Source organism: Sarcophilus harrisii, chromosome 4 (assembly GCF_902635505.1).
Source record: "Sarcophilus harrisii chromosome 4, mSarHar1.11, whole genome shotgun sequence".
Lineage (NCBI taxonomy): Eukaryota > Metazoa > Chordata > Mammalia > Dasyuromorphia > Dasyuridae > Sarcophilus > Sarcophilus harrisii.
In genome coordinates, this window is record NC_045429.1 from 139,021,405 (window position 1) to 139,040,603 (window position 19,199).

The following is a 19,199-nucleotide window of genomic DNA, read 5'->3' on the forward strand; positions in this document are numbered from 1 at the left end:
TTAGAAGTAGTAATAAAAAAAAATAACAGTGGTTGATTAGAATTTATATCAGGTTTCTTTATATGGAGTATGTAAAATGCTAAAATCTTCTGTGAACAGGAAAAAATATGACTATTGAATTATGGAAGGGCAACAGAGAAAGAAAATTGATTATACATTTGAATTAAGAATTTATTGCTCCTCTGAATTTGGTAATTATGGAATTAGTTTTTAGAATAAAATGTTCTAGACAATTTATCTTATGCAGAATAAGTATAGCATGATACATTTTAGTGTTAAATTAATTGTGGTGAAGGATTATGCAAATTTGGTAAATTATACATTAAGGCTTTGAGTTTTCTAGTGTGAAGCATTTGTTCCTACAAAGATAGCAATATGAACCTATTCTCATACAAGAAAATGTATCACTCAATGCCAACAGGTATTTTCTGCAGTTTTTTTTCTTTGGGTTAAATAATTAGAATTGCTTACAGCATAAAATTGTTAAATCTGGATTTTATTTATTGCTAATAATAATGAAAAAGAATTTGCCTTTGATCATTTTAATGGAGATTATTTCACCATTTGGAATTCATTAGTCACCCAACCTGTATCAAGCCCAGTATCTACAGCCATAGGCTGGGAAACCAAACTTCACTGGTCTACAACCTGAAACTGCTCCTTCAAATGTGCTGCCTTGCCTTCTTAGGAGACATACTTATTGAAGACCTAAAAGAGGATTTTCTTGACATCAAAGTACTTGGCATTGTTAAATGGTTCAAAATTCAAAACACATGTTTTGTTACTGAGGAAATAATTCTAATGAAGATGCCTTACTATCTTGCTTGTTACTAGAGGGACTAAGGACTCTGGGCCTTTCTAACTGTCCTGAAGCTCTCTAGATATAATGTTTCCCATATTCAAATATGGACTTCTTGAGAGAAAAGACATTGTCTCTTATATTTTTCCTTTAATACCCAGTATGTATCATAGTGCTTGGCAATTAGGAAGCACTTAATAAATGCCTTTTCATTCATTCATTCATTTAAATTGTCAATAATAAACTGAATTAATTACAAGTGATGACAAAAATCTCTTCTTCTATGAAGAGATGAGACATGAAAAGATAAATGCCCTGTTAATTTGATATGATCAGTTTTGTCAGGTTTCTGGATGTACTCACTACTGACAATCAAAGTGGGAGTTATAGGGTCTTTTCCATCTATAAAATATGGAATTCCCCTCTGTGACTCTTAACTTTGTTCTTTTTACATCTCCTACAGCCCTAATCCTTTTCTCTCTCCTGTTGTAGTACTTTTTCAAATGATCCCATCTAATTTTATGAAGTCCTTCCTCATTTTCCCAATTTATCACCTTTGTTCGGGTCTTTCTTTTCTCTCTTTATATTCTGGACCCCATTGCAATTCACTATTCTTTTCCTTTTACTCTGCTAACTCTAAACCTTAAGGTATTCCACCATACCACCTTAAAGTTTCTCAGCTTCTACTCCCAAAGGAATATCCAAAGATTGTTTTTAAAAGTCATAAAATTAAGAAAAAATCATAAAGTTTTATAGCCTGAGTCAACTATAAATTTATGTTACCAGAGTTCAACTGGGCCATTTGATATTTTTCTAATTGATGATATCTGACTATGTGTGGAAAGTGTTTTGTACTTGTGTTCATATAGTTCCTGACTTTGCCTTGGCAGATAGACTTCCAAATATTTTATATTTCTGATAGTTATTTTAAATAGAATTTCTCTTTGTATTTCTTGCTGTTGGACTTTGTTAGTAATATATAAATATGCTGATGATTTATGAGGATTTATTTTATATCCTGCAACTTTGCTAAAGTTATTATTTTTTTTTATTCTGGTAGTTTTTTAATCGATTCTCTAGGATTGTTTAAGTATATCATCATATTATCTGTAAATAATGATAAGTTGTTTTCCTCATTACCTACTTCAGTTCCTTTAATCTCCTTTCTTCTCTTGTTGCCAAAGTTAACAAAATACAATAATTGTAATGGTGATAGTGGGCAACCTTGTTTCATCCCTGATTTTATTGGGAATGGGATCTAGTTTGTCCTCATTACATTTGGTACTTATTGATGGTTTTAAAGAGATCCTACTGATCATTTTAAGGAAAACTCCACTTATTCCTACATTTTCTAGTGTTTTTTTTTAAATAGGAATAGGTATTGGATTTTATCAAATGCCTTTTCTGCATGTAGTGAGATAATCATATAATTTTCACTAATTTGATATTGATATAGTCAATTATGCTAATAGTTTTTTTTAATAATGAACCAATCCTGCATTCCTGGTGTAAATCCTTCTCTATGGTGGTATATTATCCTGGAGATTACTTTCTGTAACCTCTTTGCTAATATTTTATTTAAGAATTTTGCATCAAAATAATGGTTTGGACGTGTATACTTATTTTGTATTTAATTTATGCTCTAATATATTTAGCATGTATTGGTCATCCTGCCATCTAGGGGAGGGGGTGGGGGGAAGGAGGGGAAAAATTGGAACAAAAGGTTTAGCAATTGTCAATGCTGTAAAATTACACATGCACATAACTTGTAAATAAAAAACTATTAAAATTTTTAAAAAGAATTTTGCATCAATATTCACTTGGAAAATTAGTCTATAATGATCTTTCACTGTTTTCACTCCAGCTAACTTAGTTATCAGTACTATATCTGTGTCATAAAAGGAATTTCGTAGGACTCCTTTCCCTATTTTTTCAAATAGTTTTCAAAATATGGGAATTAATTGTTCTTTAAATGTTTGGTAGAATTCACATGTAAATCCATCTGGCCATGTAAAAATTTTCTTAGGGAATTGATTAATAGCTTGTTCTGTTTCTTTTTCTAAAATGGAACTATTTAAGCAATTAATTTCTTCTTCTATTAATCTGGGCATTCTATATTTTCGTAGGTATTCCTCAATTTCACTTAGGTTATTATATTTATTGACATATAGTTGAGCAAAATAACTCCTAATTACTGTTCTAATTTTCACTTCTTTGGTGGAAAGTTCTCTTTTTTTTCATTTTTGAGAGGAACAATTTGATTTCTTCTTTCCTTTATTTAATCACATTAACTAAAGGCTTATCTATTTTGTCAGATTTTTTGTCATAAAACCAACTCTTAGTTTTATTTATTAATTAAATATTTTTCTTACTTTCAATTTTATTAATCTCCCCTTTCATTTTCAAAATTTCAAATTTGATATTTAGTTGGGTTAATTTGTTCTTTTTCCTAGATTTTTAGTTGCAAGCAATTCATTGATCCTCTTTTTTTCTATTTTATGCAAGTAAACATCTGGAGACATAAAATTCATGGGAGAGTTCATCCCATTCACATTCACAGATAAAATTACTAAATGTATTTTCTGCCATCTTATTTACCGCCAATTAAATTTTCTCCTTCCTTTCCCTCTTCCCCTCCTCCCCAGTATTTTGTCACTGATTAACCCCTCCTTCAAACACCCCTCTCATTTTGCCCTTTTACCTTTCTTATACCTTTCCCCTTCTTCTTCTCTCCTCCCTTCTATTAACTACCCATCTTCCTTTCCTTCTTCCCTTCTTACTTCCCTATGGGTGAAACAATCTTCTCTGTGAAGCTAAATATGTCTGATATTCTCTCTTTGGGCTAAAACTGAGTAAGATTCTCACAATGCTCATCCCTCTCCCCTTGTTCCCTCAATTGCAATAGGTCTTTTTTGCCTCCTCATGAGATGCAATTCAGCCCATTTCAACTCCATTTTCCTCTAGTTTCTTTTTTTATAATATCACAATAAAATCAAATTATACCTGAAGCCTTAGAGTGTACCCATAACATAAATACAGATCTCAAGAATTAAGGATATCATTTTCCCATATAGGGATATAAGCTTTTTAACTTTTAAAAGAAAGTTTTTTTTTTCCTTTTTACCTTTTTTATGCTTCTCTTAAGTGCTATACTTGAAAATCAAATTTTCTATTCAGCTCTTGTCTTTTCATCAGAAATAGATGAAATTCATTCATTTCATTGAATGTCTATCTTTTCCCCTGAAAGATGATGCTCAGTTTTGCTGGATAATTGATTCTTGGCTGCAATACAAGTTTCTTTACCTTTCAGAATATCAGATTCCAGGCTCTTCGATCTTTTAATGTGAAAGCTGCTAGGTCCTGGGCAATTCTGATATTTAAGAATTGCTTCTTTCTAGCTGTTTGCAATATTTCCTTCTTGATTTGATAATTCTGAGATTTCTTTGAAATTTTCATTTTGGATTCTCTTTAAAGAGGTGATTAATGAATTCTTTCAATGACTATTTTATCCTCTGGTTCCAGGACTTCTGGGAAGTTTACCTTGATAATTTTCTGAAAGATGATATCAAGGCTCTTTTTTCATCATTGTTTTCTGGAAGTCCAATAATTCTTACTTTGGTTCTTCTAGATTTATTTTCCAATTGTTTTTCCAATGGAGTATTTTAAATTTTCTTCTATTTTTTTCTTTTTTTATTTTCTTTCACTAATTCTTGAAGTCTTATTGAGACATTCACTTCCATTTATTCAAATCTGTTTTTAGTTAATTATTTTTTTCAGTTGGCTTTTTTTATCTCCTTTTGCATTTGGCCAAACAAAATTTTAAATGAGATGATTTGTTTATGGCATTTTTTTCCATTTCACAAATTCAGTTTTTCAATGAATTGTTTTTTTCCTATCTCTTTTGTAAGGAGTTATTTGCCTTTTCCATTTCATCAAATATATTTTTTAAGGATTTATATATTTATCCCATTTCATCATATCTATGTTTAAGGAGTTTTCTTCAGATAATGTCTGTTTTTCCTTTTCCATACCTTCTTGCAAAGATCTAATTTCCTTTTCCCATTTGTCTTCTAATTCTCTTTTAAGATCCTTTTTGAATTCTTCCAAGAGAGCCTTGTGAAATGGGGACCAATTCACATCACCCTTTAGGGCTTCTTCTGTAGATGATCTGCTTTTAGTGTCTTCAAGGTTTGAAAGCTGTTCTCTTCAAACCTTGAAGACTATATATATAGTCAGAGTTCTTTTTCCTTTTTTGCTCATTTTTAAATGGTTGAAGTCTGCTTTTAGGGCAAAGGGGAGATTGTTCAAGATTCCTCTATAGAAAGAAGACAGTGGCCATGTTGGGTTGATGCTGACTAGCTTCTGGTGCTGGGTGAGCGTGACCAGGTCCCATTTTTTTCTGTAATTCAGTGGCTCACAATTTGACTTTTGTATTTGTTCTGGGTGTCTAATAGCAAATCTGCTGGACCACTGGCTTGTAATCAGAACAGAGCAGCCTAAGTGACTTACAGTAGGTTCCATAGTGTGCAGATGCTTCACTGCTCTGGCTTCTTACTCCAGCTCCTTGCTCAGGGCTCTCTGTATTGTTTTCTGGTCTCAGCAGTCTCTGCTACCCAATTGAAACAGACCTTTTCTGAAGTTCTTCCAGAGTATCTTCTTCTGGAAATTTGTTGTATTCTAAATACTTGTGGGTTTTGTCACTCTAAAACCAATTCAAAGATTTAATCTATTGTTGGTCTGAGGAAAGGTTGGAGGAGCTCAAATAGTGTCCACTCTCCACAATCTTGGCTCCACTTCTTATTGACTATCTTTACCATTAATTTCACCCTTCAAAAGGTAAAGGAAGCAACACAATTAGTTTATATTAACTGACGATCTCATTAACAGGAAGGAACTGGCATCTGGGTTGAAAATAATTGGAAACTTAGAGGAGTGTTGGGATGATGTTATCATGATGCCCTCTTTAAGTTTATGAAAAAGATCAAAAGACAGGAATAGTTAGACATACATTTTGAAGTTTGAATAGAACAGATTCTAAAGTATCTCATAACTGAAATTCTATAAGGAAACATGATCCAGGAGAGCACAAGAACTTGCAAGAATGTGATTGCATACAAAAGGAAAGGATTCCAGTGAGGAGTAATAATTCAATCACTAACATATGAATAAGAACAAAGAGGACAGGTGGTGATGACAGTGCTTCTGGATCAAGATTAAACCATATTGCTGAAGAGAAATGGAAGGGAATAAGCATTTATTTATACTGTGTGTCAGGTACTGTTCTAGTGCTTTAACAAATATTACCTCATTTAATCTGGAGATAGCACAAGAAGGAAAGATTTATAAATGTACTGTATAGCCTATGGTTGGTCAACCATAGAATTAAGATAATTGAGGGAAGGAAAATTATTAAAGTATTGGCTTAATGAATGGATCAAAAATTAAATCATATATAAAGAGTAACTAACTACATTAGAGTAATAATAACAAAATAACAAATGTTTCAGTTGCAATAAAAGCAGCACCCCCCAAAAAAAAAACCTCTAAAAATCAAATAACAAAGAAACAATGAAATACTTAGCTAATTCAGCATGTAAAATTCAAAAACCTGGAAAACAAAAATTATACCCTAAATAAGTAAAAGAGAAAAATAAATTTCAAAATGTACCCACATTTTGACATTAGCAATCTTAGTGGTATTGAACATCTGGGGTGGAGGGAGGTTCAAGGGGAATGATTGCTTTTAAATGTGGTATGCATATAATGGAATGTAGTAGAGGTAGAAGTGACAAATATAAAGAATTCAAGAAAACATGGGAAGATTTGTAGATTTATATGAGCATAACAAAATAAACAGAACTAAAAGATAAATCTTTGTGCATATGTATGTATTAAAAGTGTGTGTGAAGAAAAGGATCAGTGAAAGGATAAAAGAAGAACTAAAATAAAGGTGAATTCTAAAAATTTGAAGAAGAAAAATAAAATGATAGTCCTCAAAAAGGGATAATAAAATATATTTCTCTTGTCAGAGGAAAGAGGCATAAGCTTACTAAATCACCAGATGCAATGTGTGATGAGGAAAGAACTTTTTTGCAGAAACATCTATGTTATAAACATTAGCATACAAAAATTATAGAAAAATTTTTAGCAAATATGAGATTTTAAAAACTATAAGACAAATTAATCTGAAAAATAACAAAAGATGAATTTATAAAAATAAGAAGATAATACATATAAGTAAAAATAAAAATTACAGAAGTAATAAACAAGAAAACTATTTTGAAGACTAACAAACTCAATAAAGCTTTAACTAAATTGACCATATTATCAAAATAAATTAATCAGGAAAAAAAATCACAAGAAATATTCCAACTTGTTCAATTGAATTGTTCAATTCAAAGTGCATAATTATCTACCAAAAATACAAAATATGCAAAATAATTAAAGAACTATAGATCTTTTTGAATATTTTTGTTTAATTTTATAATAGCTTTTTGTTTTTCAAAATGCACGAAAAAATAACTTTCAACATTCATCCTTGCAAAGCCTTGCATTCCAAACTGTTCTTTGTCCCTTCCCACCTTCACCCAACCCTAGATGGCATGTAAGCCAATACAGGTTAAACATGTGCGATTCTTCCAAGCATATTTTCACAGTTATCATGTTGCACAAGAAAAATCAGCTCAAAACGGGGGGGGGGGGGGGAAGGAGAAAAAAATCAAGGAAGCAAGTAACAAAAAATGTTAAAATACTATATATTATCCATATGCAGTCCCCATAGTCCTCTGTCTGATGCAGATGGCTCTCTCCATCACAAGTCTATTGGAATTTGCCTGAATCATTTCATTGTTTTCAACAATGCCAAGTCCATCACAGTTTATCATTATATAATTTTGTTCCTTCTATGTACAATGTTCTCCTGAGAACTATAGATCTTAAACCAATCTCAAAAGAAATTGAGAAAGCAACAAATGATCTAGTAAAGGTGAAAAACAGTGGTTGGAATGGATTTGTAAATAACTTTTAATATAATTTTTAGAGAACAATTAATAAATGTTCTTTTAAAAATATATTTTTTCAATGACAAAGAAAACTCTTCCATTTAAAAAATGCTTCTGTATATTAATCAAATGTAAATAATATAGTGAGAGCATTTTAAAACCAATTTTATTAATAAATACACAAATATTCAAAAGGATCTCTATATCCATAGATATGGAAATTTCATCCATTGGTATATATCAAAACATTCATTCCTATGTGACTCTTATCTATTTCCTCCCATAATTTTGCCACAAGGAGTCCTGCCAGTGAATAAATAGCCATTTTTCATTTTTCTCTGACATTTCAAGGGTAGTAGAGGACACAGATTGTGCACCTATCATTCCTTTTGTTGACAGAAAACCAGTGCATTTACCCATTCTTCTTCTGTTCAACTCCAGTTCAGTCTGTATTTTTTCTTCCAGATAGATACATTGTGGGCAAATTCACATTGAAATAAAGTCAATAGACATTCTTTAGTACCTTGATTTTTCCTATGCAAATGGAAAGTCAAACTTCTCTGTGATGAGAGATCTCTTCCAAAAAGTTTTGCACTGCTCTGGGGCTTTATACAATCAGCATATTGTAATCTGCAAACCTCACCATCCACTGGGATTGGATTTTTTTCAATTTGAATTCTGTATTAGGACTCATTCTTTACAGTAGAAAATAGTTTTGGCAAGCTTACATATCTGTGTTTTATTCTTCTCCTGATGTCTATGATCAATGAGTCATTAAACTGGTTTATTTCTGCCATAATACCTTCCAAGGAATCTTTGATGATCTTGATGTATAGATAGAATATGTTTTACAATAAAGGGGTATGCAAGGAAATAGTTATTTCTACAAATTCATTTTTTTTCCCAAAAGTGATGACATAGGGATCTTGTATTACCTAAATTTTATAGCTAATTCTGAGATGGATAAAAAAGTAATCCATTGTTTAATATGATGTGTAACAGCTTGCTTGATCTCTACCTATATCTTGATAAAGTTTGTCTTCTATTCCTTTGAATGAATCATAAGTACCAATAATTAATTATTAATGCCCTGCCACTTACTTTTTTTGTAATAATTAGTTCCAAGATTTTTTCTACAATTTTTCATAGGTTTTCCTTCTTCATATATTTTGATTTCTCAATACCATTACAACTGTGTTAACTCCACCACATATCATTCTCTGTATACGTGATCCAATTCTCACTACTGGTAAACCTGGTCTTATTGGTCTATTATGGTCCTATTTGGTGCCATACACTGACCTCTACAAACATATCTAGAAATTTGATAATAGCATCCAAATTCAGTTTCACTTAATGAAGAATTGTTTGTTAAATGTTGGAGTGTTTTAAAATTCTTTTTTCATTTCCTTCTGCTTATAATCATTGTATGTTCATCCTTAAGTGTCTTTGGAATAACTTTTCTTATTTAGTGTAGTGCATTTAATAAGAGATATTAATGGAATTTTTTTTCATTAGCAAAAAGTAAGATAAATAAAATGTTAGCAAAGATTATAGCAATATATCCAGAAAATGATTCATTTGATAAAGTTGGATTTGTGGCAGGATACAATTATAAGTTGTTAGGAAAATAAATAGTATAATCATAAAATTATCAATAAAACTATATAATTACATAAATAAATGTCAAAGGATCTTTTGATCTATTGTCAATGTCAATGTCAAAGGATCTATTGATAATTTTATCAATAAAACTATATAATTACATAAATAAATGTCAAAAGATCCTTTGATAAAACATAATGTTCATTTATACTAAAGCCCCAGGGAGCATATGCATCCTCATGACTGAATTCAAGTCCTAATACTTATGGTATAAAACCTGGATGATTAAGGAAATGGTAGTACCATTAACAAAATAAATAAAGAAATTCTAACAATCACCAAATTGTAGGAAATATTTAACAATACTACCCCCAATGCTTTTTAATCTTCACTCCAAATATCCTCTGAGATATTTACTGATATCCTACATCTCTAGTAATCAGTTCCACAAATAAGTACCTGAAATAGAATCTGAAAGCATGCCTTTTATAAATCCTTCAAATATTCTCGACATTAAATTCATGAAAGGATTTATTATGACTGCAGAAAATAAATTATTGTGAATATGCCAGAAAGAGAAAAAAATCCAATGCAAACCATTAATTTTTGTTTTGCAAGAATATTTTTTCCCACTATCACATGTGTAGTTCCCAGGGGCCAGTTTAGTTTCCACTGAGCCTTAAATCTCAATGCTTATGAAAAATTGGAGTCCCCATAGTTTAAATTTTCATAAAGACATCAAATCATTATTTTTACCAGCATAATCACATTGATTATATTTTGAACTATCACATAACCACAGCACAACTTTATTGGGAGGAGGGGGGAAAGGTTTAATTTTAAAAAGGAGTTTTTTATTTTTTTTCTTTATTATTAGTGAATCAGGGCATTGCTTTATATTGTTGTTAATAGATTGTTATTCTTTTTTAAAAAAACTATAGTTAGATAGGAATCAAGATGGAAGATTTAAATGGGCATTTTTTTTTACAAGTGTTCCTAACATAACCCTTTAAACAATTTTTAAAAGTTCATCAAACAGAATTCCAAGTAGGAAAACCAAAAGAAAGTATTTTCAGGACAGGACAGTTTAAGAATGAAGAGATCTCTGTAGACAATGGGGAATAAATTGTTCAGGAGGTGCCTCTGCAGAAGTGGCCCAAGTAATGGACCTTGCTGACAGCAGCAACAATGGAGATAATACTAGGAGTATACAATACTTAGATATGATAAGATGATTAAGCATTTGATCAAAAAAAAGATTCTAGCATATCCCTGTGCTAATAGAGAGTGTAGTATATGGCACAATTTAGCATTTCCATTTCCTATTATACAGTTCCATGTGGATAAAAGCAGTTATGATCACAAAGGTAGTGGCCTTATCTTGAAGAGGCTCAGAGTCAAACCATCAGTGCAATGAGCAAATTTAAACCCCAATCACATCACTTTAAAAGTACTGAAAACAGGTACCCACTGATCTGCAAAAACATCAGAAGCTCACAAAACACAGAAACTCAGGCCAAATATCCAGTTCCACCTTGCAAAGAAGCAAAACCCAAAATCCAGAGTCAAGAAATAGGCTGAAAAAGTGAACAAACAAAAGACAATCTGATCTTTAAAAATCATAATAACAGGGAATTTCATAACTAAACTCTAAATAAGTCCATGACTTGATAACATCTATAAGCAAATTCTCAAAAAAAAATGTAGATCAGATGTAAATTCAATAAGAATTCTTAAAAGAGCTGAAGAAATAAATAAAAAGAGCAAAAAAGTGATTTTTCAAAGTGAAATAACAGTAGTAGAAGAAAAATGGAGCAATGAAAGTAATACAAGAAAATTATCAAAAGAGGAATAGCAATCCAACCATGAGTGTAAACTGTTAGCAATTTTGTTTTTCTTTCCAGGTTATTTTTACTTTCTGAATCCAATTCTTCCTGTGCAACAAGAGAACTGTTCGGTTCTGCACACATATATTGTATCTAGGGTATACTATAACATATTTAACATGTATAAGATTGCTTGTCATCTGGGGGAAGGAATGGAGGAGGGAGAATAAAAGTCGAAACAGAAGTGAGTGCAAGGGATAATGTTGTAAAAATTTACTCAGGCATGGATTCTGTCCATAAAAAGTTATAATTATTTTAAAAAGAGGAATAACATTTAAAAAAAAACACACAACATGGTGATAAAATAATTCCTAAGGATCTGAAATGACCAAATGGTAAAAAAAAAAAAAAGTAAAGACAAAAAATCTCAAAAAGGAAATGATGCATTAAAAATTCAATTGGTCAAATGGAAGCTAATGATTCCATGAGATAACAAAAAACAACAAAACACTCAAAAGTCCAAAAAAAAGTAGAAGAAAATGTGAAATATCTCATTGAAAAGACAAATGACTTGAAAATAGATCAAGGAGAGATAATTTAAAAACTAATTACTATGTGAAAACCATGATTAAAAAATAGAACATAGACATCATATTTCATGAAATTGAAAAAATAAAATTTCCCATAATTCATAAAATTAGAAATCAGAGTCTACTAATCACCTCTTCAAATAGAGCCCCAAATTAAACTCCCAAGAATATTGTAGCCAAATTCCAGAACCCCCAAGTCAAGGAAAACATACTGCAATAGCAAATAAGAGTTAAATGACTTGCTCAGAATCACTTAGCTAGCAAGTATCTGAGGTCACATTTGAACTCAGATCTTCTTGACTCCAACCCTGGTATTCTATTCACTACACAACTAGTTACCTTTCATAAAAATTGCATTTTGCCAAAAGGCAACATAGAAAATGAGCTAATATAAAAATATTTATAAAAAATGCACCAGATGACAGCACATCCAAATTCTTGAAGGAAAAGTTAAATCCTTGCAAGGAGAAAGAGAGAGCCAAAGTATACTAGTTGGGGATTTATTTATATATTTATTCCTCACAGACCTAACAAATCTAATAAAATAAATGAAGATAAATTTAAGGAAATGAATCAAACTTTTAAATGTTAAATATTATAGACCTCTGAAAAACTTAAACTTATTTATTAGGTATATTTTTATTTGAAAATTTTGTATCAATACCTACCAGGGAAATTGATTCTAGCTAGTAGATTAGAACATTATATCACAAAAATCACACACTATGACCAGGTTAGACTTATACCAGGAATGCAGGGCTGGGTTAATATCAATAAAACTATAACCATAATTGACTACATCGATAACAAAAACAACAAAAATCATAGGATTATATCATAAAATGCAGCAACATCCATTTCTATTAAAAAACATTAAAAATTAGGAATAAATGAAACTTTAAATAAATAATCTATCTAAACCAAGAGCAAGCTCAAATGTAATGGGCTAAACTGTGTTTTCAGTAATATCAAGGATGAAATAAGTATGTCAATCATCACTATTATTGTTCAATATTGTATTAGAAAGGATAGCTATAGCAATAAGACAAAAAAAAGAAATTACAGGAATTACAATAAACAATGCAGGAACAAAAATATCACTCTTTGTAGACAATATGGTGACGTATTTAAATAATCCTAGAGAATAAACTAAAAAGTGGTTGAAACAACCAACAATCTTAGCAAAATTGCAGAAAATAAACTCTCCTAAATCATCAGTGTTTGTGAGTATAATCATGTATGTGTATGTGTGTGTGTGTGTGTGTGTGTGTGTGTTATTGACAAATCCCAGCAGAAATAGATAGAAACAGAAATGTCACTTAAAATACCTACAGAAGCATAAAATATTTGAGTGTCTACTTACAAAAATTTGGGCAGGAATGATATGAAGGTAATTACAAAACACTTTTCATACAAATAAAGATAAATATAATTTAAGAAATATTCATGAGGAAGCCAAGAAAATATAATAAAGATGGCAATGATCTCTAAATAAATTTAATTATTCAGTGCTATACCAATCAAACTACCAAATAATTAGTTTATAATACTACAAAAAATAAATTCATCTAGAAAAACAAAAGGTCAAAATATCAAAGGAAATAATGAAATGTTTTCAGGTGAAGTAATTAAAACTAACAATAGTAATATAAACTGCTCTTAATTATTAATAATTAGGAAAATGCAATTACAGCAACTCTGAGGTGTCATTTCACATCCATCAATTGGCTAAGACGAAATAAAATTCTGAATAGAATTTTGGAAGTATGCCCAAAGAGCTATGAGACAATGGCCTTTGAAACAGCAAAATTATTACTATGTCTATACTCCTAAAAACTAGAAGAAAAAGAGAAACAACTCAGACAAAGGGCAGAGTTGAATAATGTGTTTGGTTAATTTTTTTGTTTTCTTCTCCCTTTATTTCTTTATTTTTTTTTAAATAAAGGATAGTCCTTTTGGAAAGGGAGGGGAAAAGAATATGATGGGAGGAAGATGCTATAAAACTAAAGCCTTAATAATAAATTTTGAAAGTTTATGCTGTGTGATAGCAACTACTAGAATTTTTTTGGAGTTCCTTTAATAATATTTTTAAGTTCATGTAAGTTCTCTGAAATTCAGTCAATTAAACATTTAAAATCATGGGATCTAGAATAGAATTCTGGAATTTGAGTTTTTGGCTCTGTTACTTGGTACCTCTAGACAATTAACTACACCTTTCTAAGTCACAGTGTCTTTATCTGTAAACTGAATTGAGACTATACTTTTTGTAATTTCCCTTTAGACTCTAAATCTATGAATCTATAGTCATGTTATCCTAAATATAATACTCAGTGTGAGGAAGTCAAAGAGTAAATATCCTCGTCCTGTTTTCAATCTGATAGGTGAGATAAGGCAAGTATATAAATATCTTTAATATAAATTATATAATGGTAAGTGCAAATAGTAGCTGAGAAGAATCCACTTAAAGCTGGTGATCATGGAGGAATTCATAAAGGAAGTTATATCTGAGTTAGATCTTTAAGTAGGATTTAAAAAGAAAAGATAAAGGAGAGACAATTTCAAGCATGATAGATAGCATGTGCAAAGAAATAAAGGTGGAAAAGATAAGGTTTTGATTAGAGAAGAGTGATGTTTATTTTGGCTAGAATGTAGAGTAGTATTGCAAAGACTGGAATAGGGTAAAAACAGATTTTGGAGAGTTTTTAAAGGGAGGGTAAAGAGTTTGTATAATTTTTGCCAATGGGGAAACATTAAAGGTTTTTGAGAAAAAAAAAAAAACAAAAACATAGTGAAACTAGAGTATTACAATGATTACTCTGACAAAATTGGATTAGTTATCATAGAGTAAGACTAAAGTTGATGAGTCCAAATGTGGTTGTTGTTCATCCTTTTTGTAAGAGGACAAATGACATCACAAGTACATGAATTGGATTTAAATGAGACAGGTTTGCAGTCATTAGCCTCACTTTCCCTTTTTGAATCAGTACAGTTCTGACACAGCCAAAATGAACTATGATGGCCCTGTTTAAATGTTCTGCAATGCCCGTTTCAGCTACTTTCATGGGCAATTGGAACAAATGGTTCCCATCTGCCCATTCTGGATGTATTAACACGTACAGTCTTTCAGTTCTTGATATAATCATTCCCTCAACTCATCAGTTTGGGGTCTGTAAGCTATTCTCAACCTTTTTAAGTTGGTCTGCTAAGATGGCTTTTACTGGGGGTTGGCCACTGTGCATGCCACAGTTTCTTGAGCCATAGGTAAGAGTTGGGGGAATGGCGAACACAAAAGATAGATAAGTAGCCCTGATAAAGAACTGTAAAAACATAATGTATAAAATGTTGTCATTCTTTTGAAATGGATATTGAGGAAAATCAAATTATCAAAGATGTCTTCATCTTTTTTTGAGTCTGATTGAGAGAAATGATCTTATCCTCAAAAAAAGTAGGGACATTGGGAGAAGGAAAAGCCTTGAGTTTAGGATTTTAATGGAGAATTGTACAGGGAAATATTAAGTTGCATTTTTCAAAATATTTCATTTAAGATGCCAAATGAAGATTTGGGGGAGAATTACAAGAGGCTATTGAAAAAGTGAAATTGGAACTAGATAGGCATGTATCACCAAGTAGAGGTACATAAACTTTGGCTATGAATAAGGTTACTAAAGTGAAAACTGAAAGAGTTTTGAGTCAAAAGATAAAGACCTTGAAAATAAAACCTTAAACAGTGTACTATTTAGAGAACAGGAATGGATTTAATGATTTTTAAAAATCATTTAAATCATTTTAAAATTATCACAGGAAAAGGTCAGGAAAGAGAAGACATTTTTTTTTTATTAGTCTTTTATTTACAGGTTATATGTATGGGTAACTTTACAGCATTGACAATTGCCAAATCTCTTTTTCCAAATTTTCCCCTCTTACCTTCCATGCCCTCCCCCAATTGGCAGGATGACCAGTAGATGTTAAATATATTAAAATATAAATTAGATACACAAACCGTTATTTTGCTGTACAAATAGAATCGGATCTGAAATATTGTACAATTAGCTTGTGAAGGAAATCAAAAATGCAGGTGGGCAAAAATATAGGGATTGGGAATTCAATGTAATGGTTTTTAGTCATCTCCCAGAGTTCTTTCACTGGGTGTAGCTGATTCAGTTCATTACTGCTGCATTGGAAATGGTTTGGTTGATCTCATTGCTGAGGATGGCCAGGTCCATCAGAACTGGTTATCATCTAGTATTATTGTTGAAGTATATAATGATCTCTTGGCCCTGCTCATTTCATTCCAGCATCAGTTCGTGTAAGTCTCTCCAGGCCTTTCTGAAATCATCCTGTTGGTCATTTCTAACAGAACAATAATATTCCATAATATTCATATACCACAATTTATTCAGCCATTCTCCAACTGATGGGCATCCACTCAGTTTCCAGTTTCTAGACACTACAAAAAGGGCTGCCACAAACTTTCGTGCACATACAGGTCCCTTCCCTTTCTTTATGATCTCTTTGGGATATAGGCCCAATAGTAACACTGCTGGATCAAAGGGTATTCACAGTTGGATAACTTTTTGAGCATAGTTCCAAATTGCTCTCCAGAATGGTTGGATGTATTCACAGTTCCACCAACAATGTATTAGTGTCCCTGTTTTCCCACATCCCCTCCAACATTCCGCATTATCTTTCCCTATCATTCTAGCCAGTCTGACAGGTGTGTAGTGGTATCTCAGAGTTGTCTTAATTTGCATTTCTCTAATTAATAATGACTTGGAGCATCTTTTCATACGGTTAGAAATAGTTTCAATTTCTTCATCTGAGAATTGTCTGTTCATATCCTTTGACCATTTATCAATTGGAAAATGGCTTGATTTTTTATAAATTAGAGTCAATTCTCTATATATTTTGGAAATGAAGCCTTTATCAGAACCTTTGACTAAAAAAATGTTTTCCCAGATTATTGCTTCCCTTCTAATCTTGTCTGCATTAGTTTTGTTTGTACAAAAACTTTTCAGTTTGATATAGTCGAAATTTTCTATTTTGTGATCAGTAATGATCTCTAGTTCTTCTTTGGTCATAAATTCCTTCCCCTTCCACAGGTCTGAGAGGTAAACTATCCTGTGTTCCTCTAATTTATTTATAATCTCATTCTTTATGCCTAGGTCATGAACCCATTTTCACCTTATCTTGGTGTATAGTGTTAAGTGTGGATCAATGCCTAGTTTCGGCTATATTAGTTTCCAATTTTCCCAACAATTTTTGTCAAACAGTAAGTTCTTATCCCAAAAGCTGGGGTCTTTGGGTTTGTCAAACACTAGATTGCTATAGTTGTTGACTGTTTTGTCCCTTGAACCTAACCTATTCCACTGATCAACTAATCTGTTCCTTAGCCAATACCAAATGGTTTTGGTAACTGCTGCTCTATAATATAATTTTAGATCTGGTACAGCTAAGCCACCTTCATTTGATTTTTTTTTTCATTAATTCCCTTGAAATTCTTGACCTTTTGTTTTTCCATATGAATTTTGTTGTTATTTTTTCTAGGTCATTAAAATTGTTTTTTGGGAGTCTGATTGGTGTAGCGCTAAACAAATAGATTAGTTTGGGTAGTATTGTCATCTTTATTATATTTTCATATCATATATTTAATTTAAATAATCATTTTCCTCCTTTAAACCTCTTCTCCATTTCCATCACCCTTGGTTTGGCTGCAGCCTGATATTAACCTTTGGTCTTTTGACTATTTCTATATGTCTCCAGCTACTGTGAAATCCTACCCTAGTATAATTAGTACTACTGTTTAATCATTAAGTTCTGGGTAAAAACCAGAAAAAATAATTAACTAAATTCTCCTAATCAACTCTGCTCGGCAACCATTGTAGTCCTTGCTTTCACTACCACAATATTTGTACCTAGAAAATCCAGCCCAGAATTGGATTTGATCCCCCCCTTTTTCCTTTCTCAAAAATTCTTTCAGTTGCAACCTAATTTTCCCAGTCCCCTTTCCTCCCCTACCCTAGCCATCCAACACCTACTACCAGTACCAGACTTTTTGCATCTCCATAATCCTCTCGGAGGTCCCGCATTAAATGGTTTCAAAAGGCCTTGAATGAACCGAATGGTTTTTAATCTAGTGATAATTGGTTTGACTCAATAAGTCATGGTTTCCCAAAATTTAATATTTTTTCCAATTGGTTTGATCAGACTTAATTTGTGGAAAAGTGGTTTGTAATTTTCCATAAAGTTTCGATTTTCCCTTGGCAGATAGATTCCCTAAATTTTAACCAGCCTTTGCTAAAGGGGTTATTTAATAATTTTAGTAGAATCTCTAGGGTTCTCTAAGTATGCCATTTTTCCAAAGGTATAATTTGGCCTCTTGCCTATTCATTCCTTTAATTTTTAGTTCTTTTTGTCAAACTAGCATTTCTAATAAATTAAATGAAACGGTGAAGTAAATTGTTTCTCCTGATCTTATTGGGAAGGTTCGTTTTCCCTCATTACATATGATGCTTACTGTGGTTTAAATAGATTGCGTTATTTTAAAAAAATCCATTTATTCCTATACCTCAAGTGTTTTTAATAGGGGTGGAGGTTGGATGTTATCAAATGCTTTTTCTGCATCTATTGGAAATTCAATGGTTTTTGTTAATTTGGTTATTAATATAATTAATTTATGTTTTCTAATTTAAAATATTTGGTTAAATCCTCTTGTTAGTATATTATCTGGGAATGATTTTTTATCTTTTTTTAATATCTTATTTAGATTTTAGCATCAATTTTCATTAAGAATGGTCTATAATTTCTTTCTCTGTTTTCAAACCCACCTGGTTTTATATCATAAGCGTTATAAAAAGGGAATTTGGGATCCTTCATTCCCTATTTTATCAAATAATTTATATAGCATTGGGACCAATTGTTCTTTAAATGTTTGGTAGAATTCCCATGTAAATTCATCTGGTCCTGGGGATTTTTTCTTAGGGAGTTGATTAATAGCCTGTTCTATTTCTTTTTCTGAAATGGGACTATTCAAGCAATTTACTTCCTCCACTGTTAGTCTGGGAAGTCTATATTTTTAAAGGTAGTCATCCATTTCACTTAGGTTATCAAATTTATTGGCATAAAGTTGGGCAAAATAACTCTTTATTATTTCTCTTATTTCCTCTTCATTGGTGGAAATTTCTCCCTTTTCATTTTTAAGACTACTAATTTCATTTTCCTCCCTCCTTTTTCTAATCAGATTTACCAAAGGCTTATCTATTTTATTGGCTTTTTCATAGAACCAACTCTTAGTTTTATTAATTAGTTCAATAGTTTTTTTTTTTTACTTTCAATATTATTAATTTCTCCTTTTAATTTTAGAATTTCAAATTTAATATTT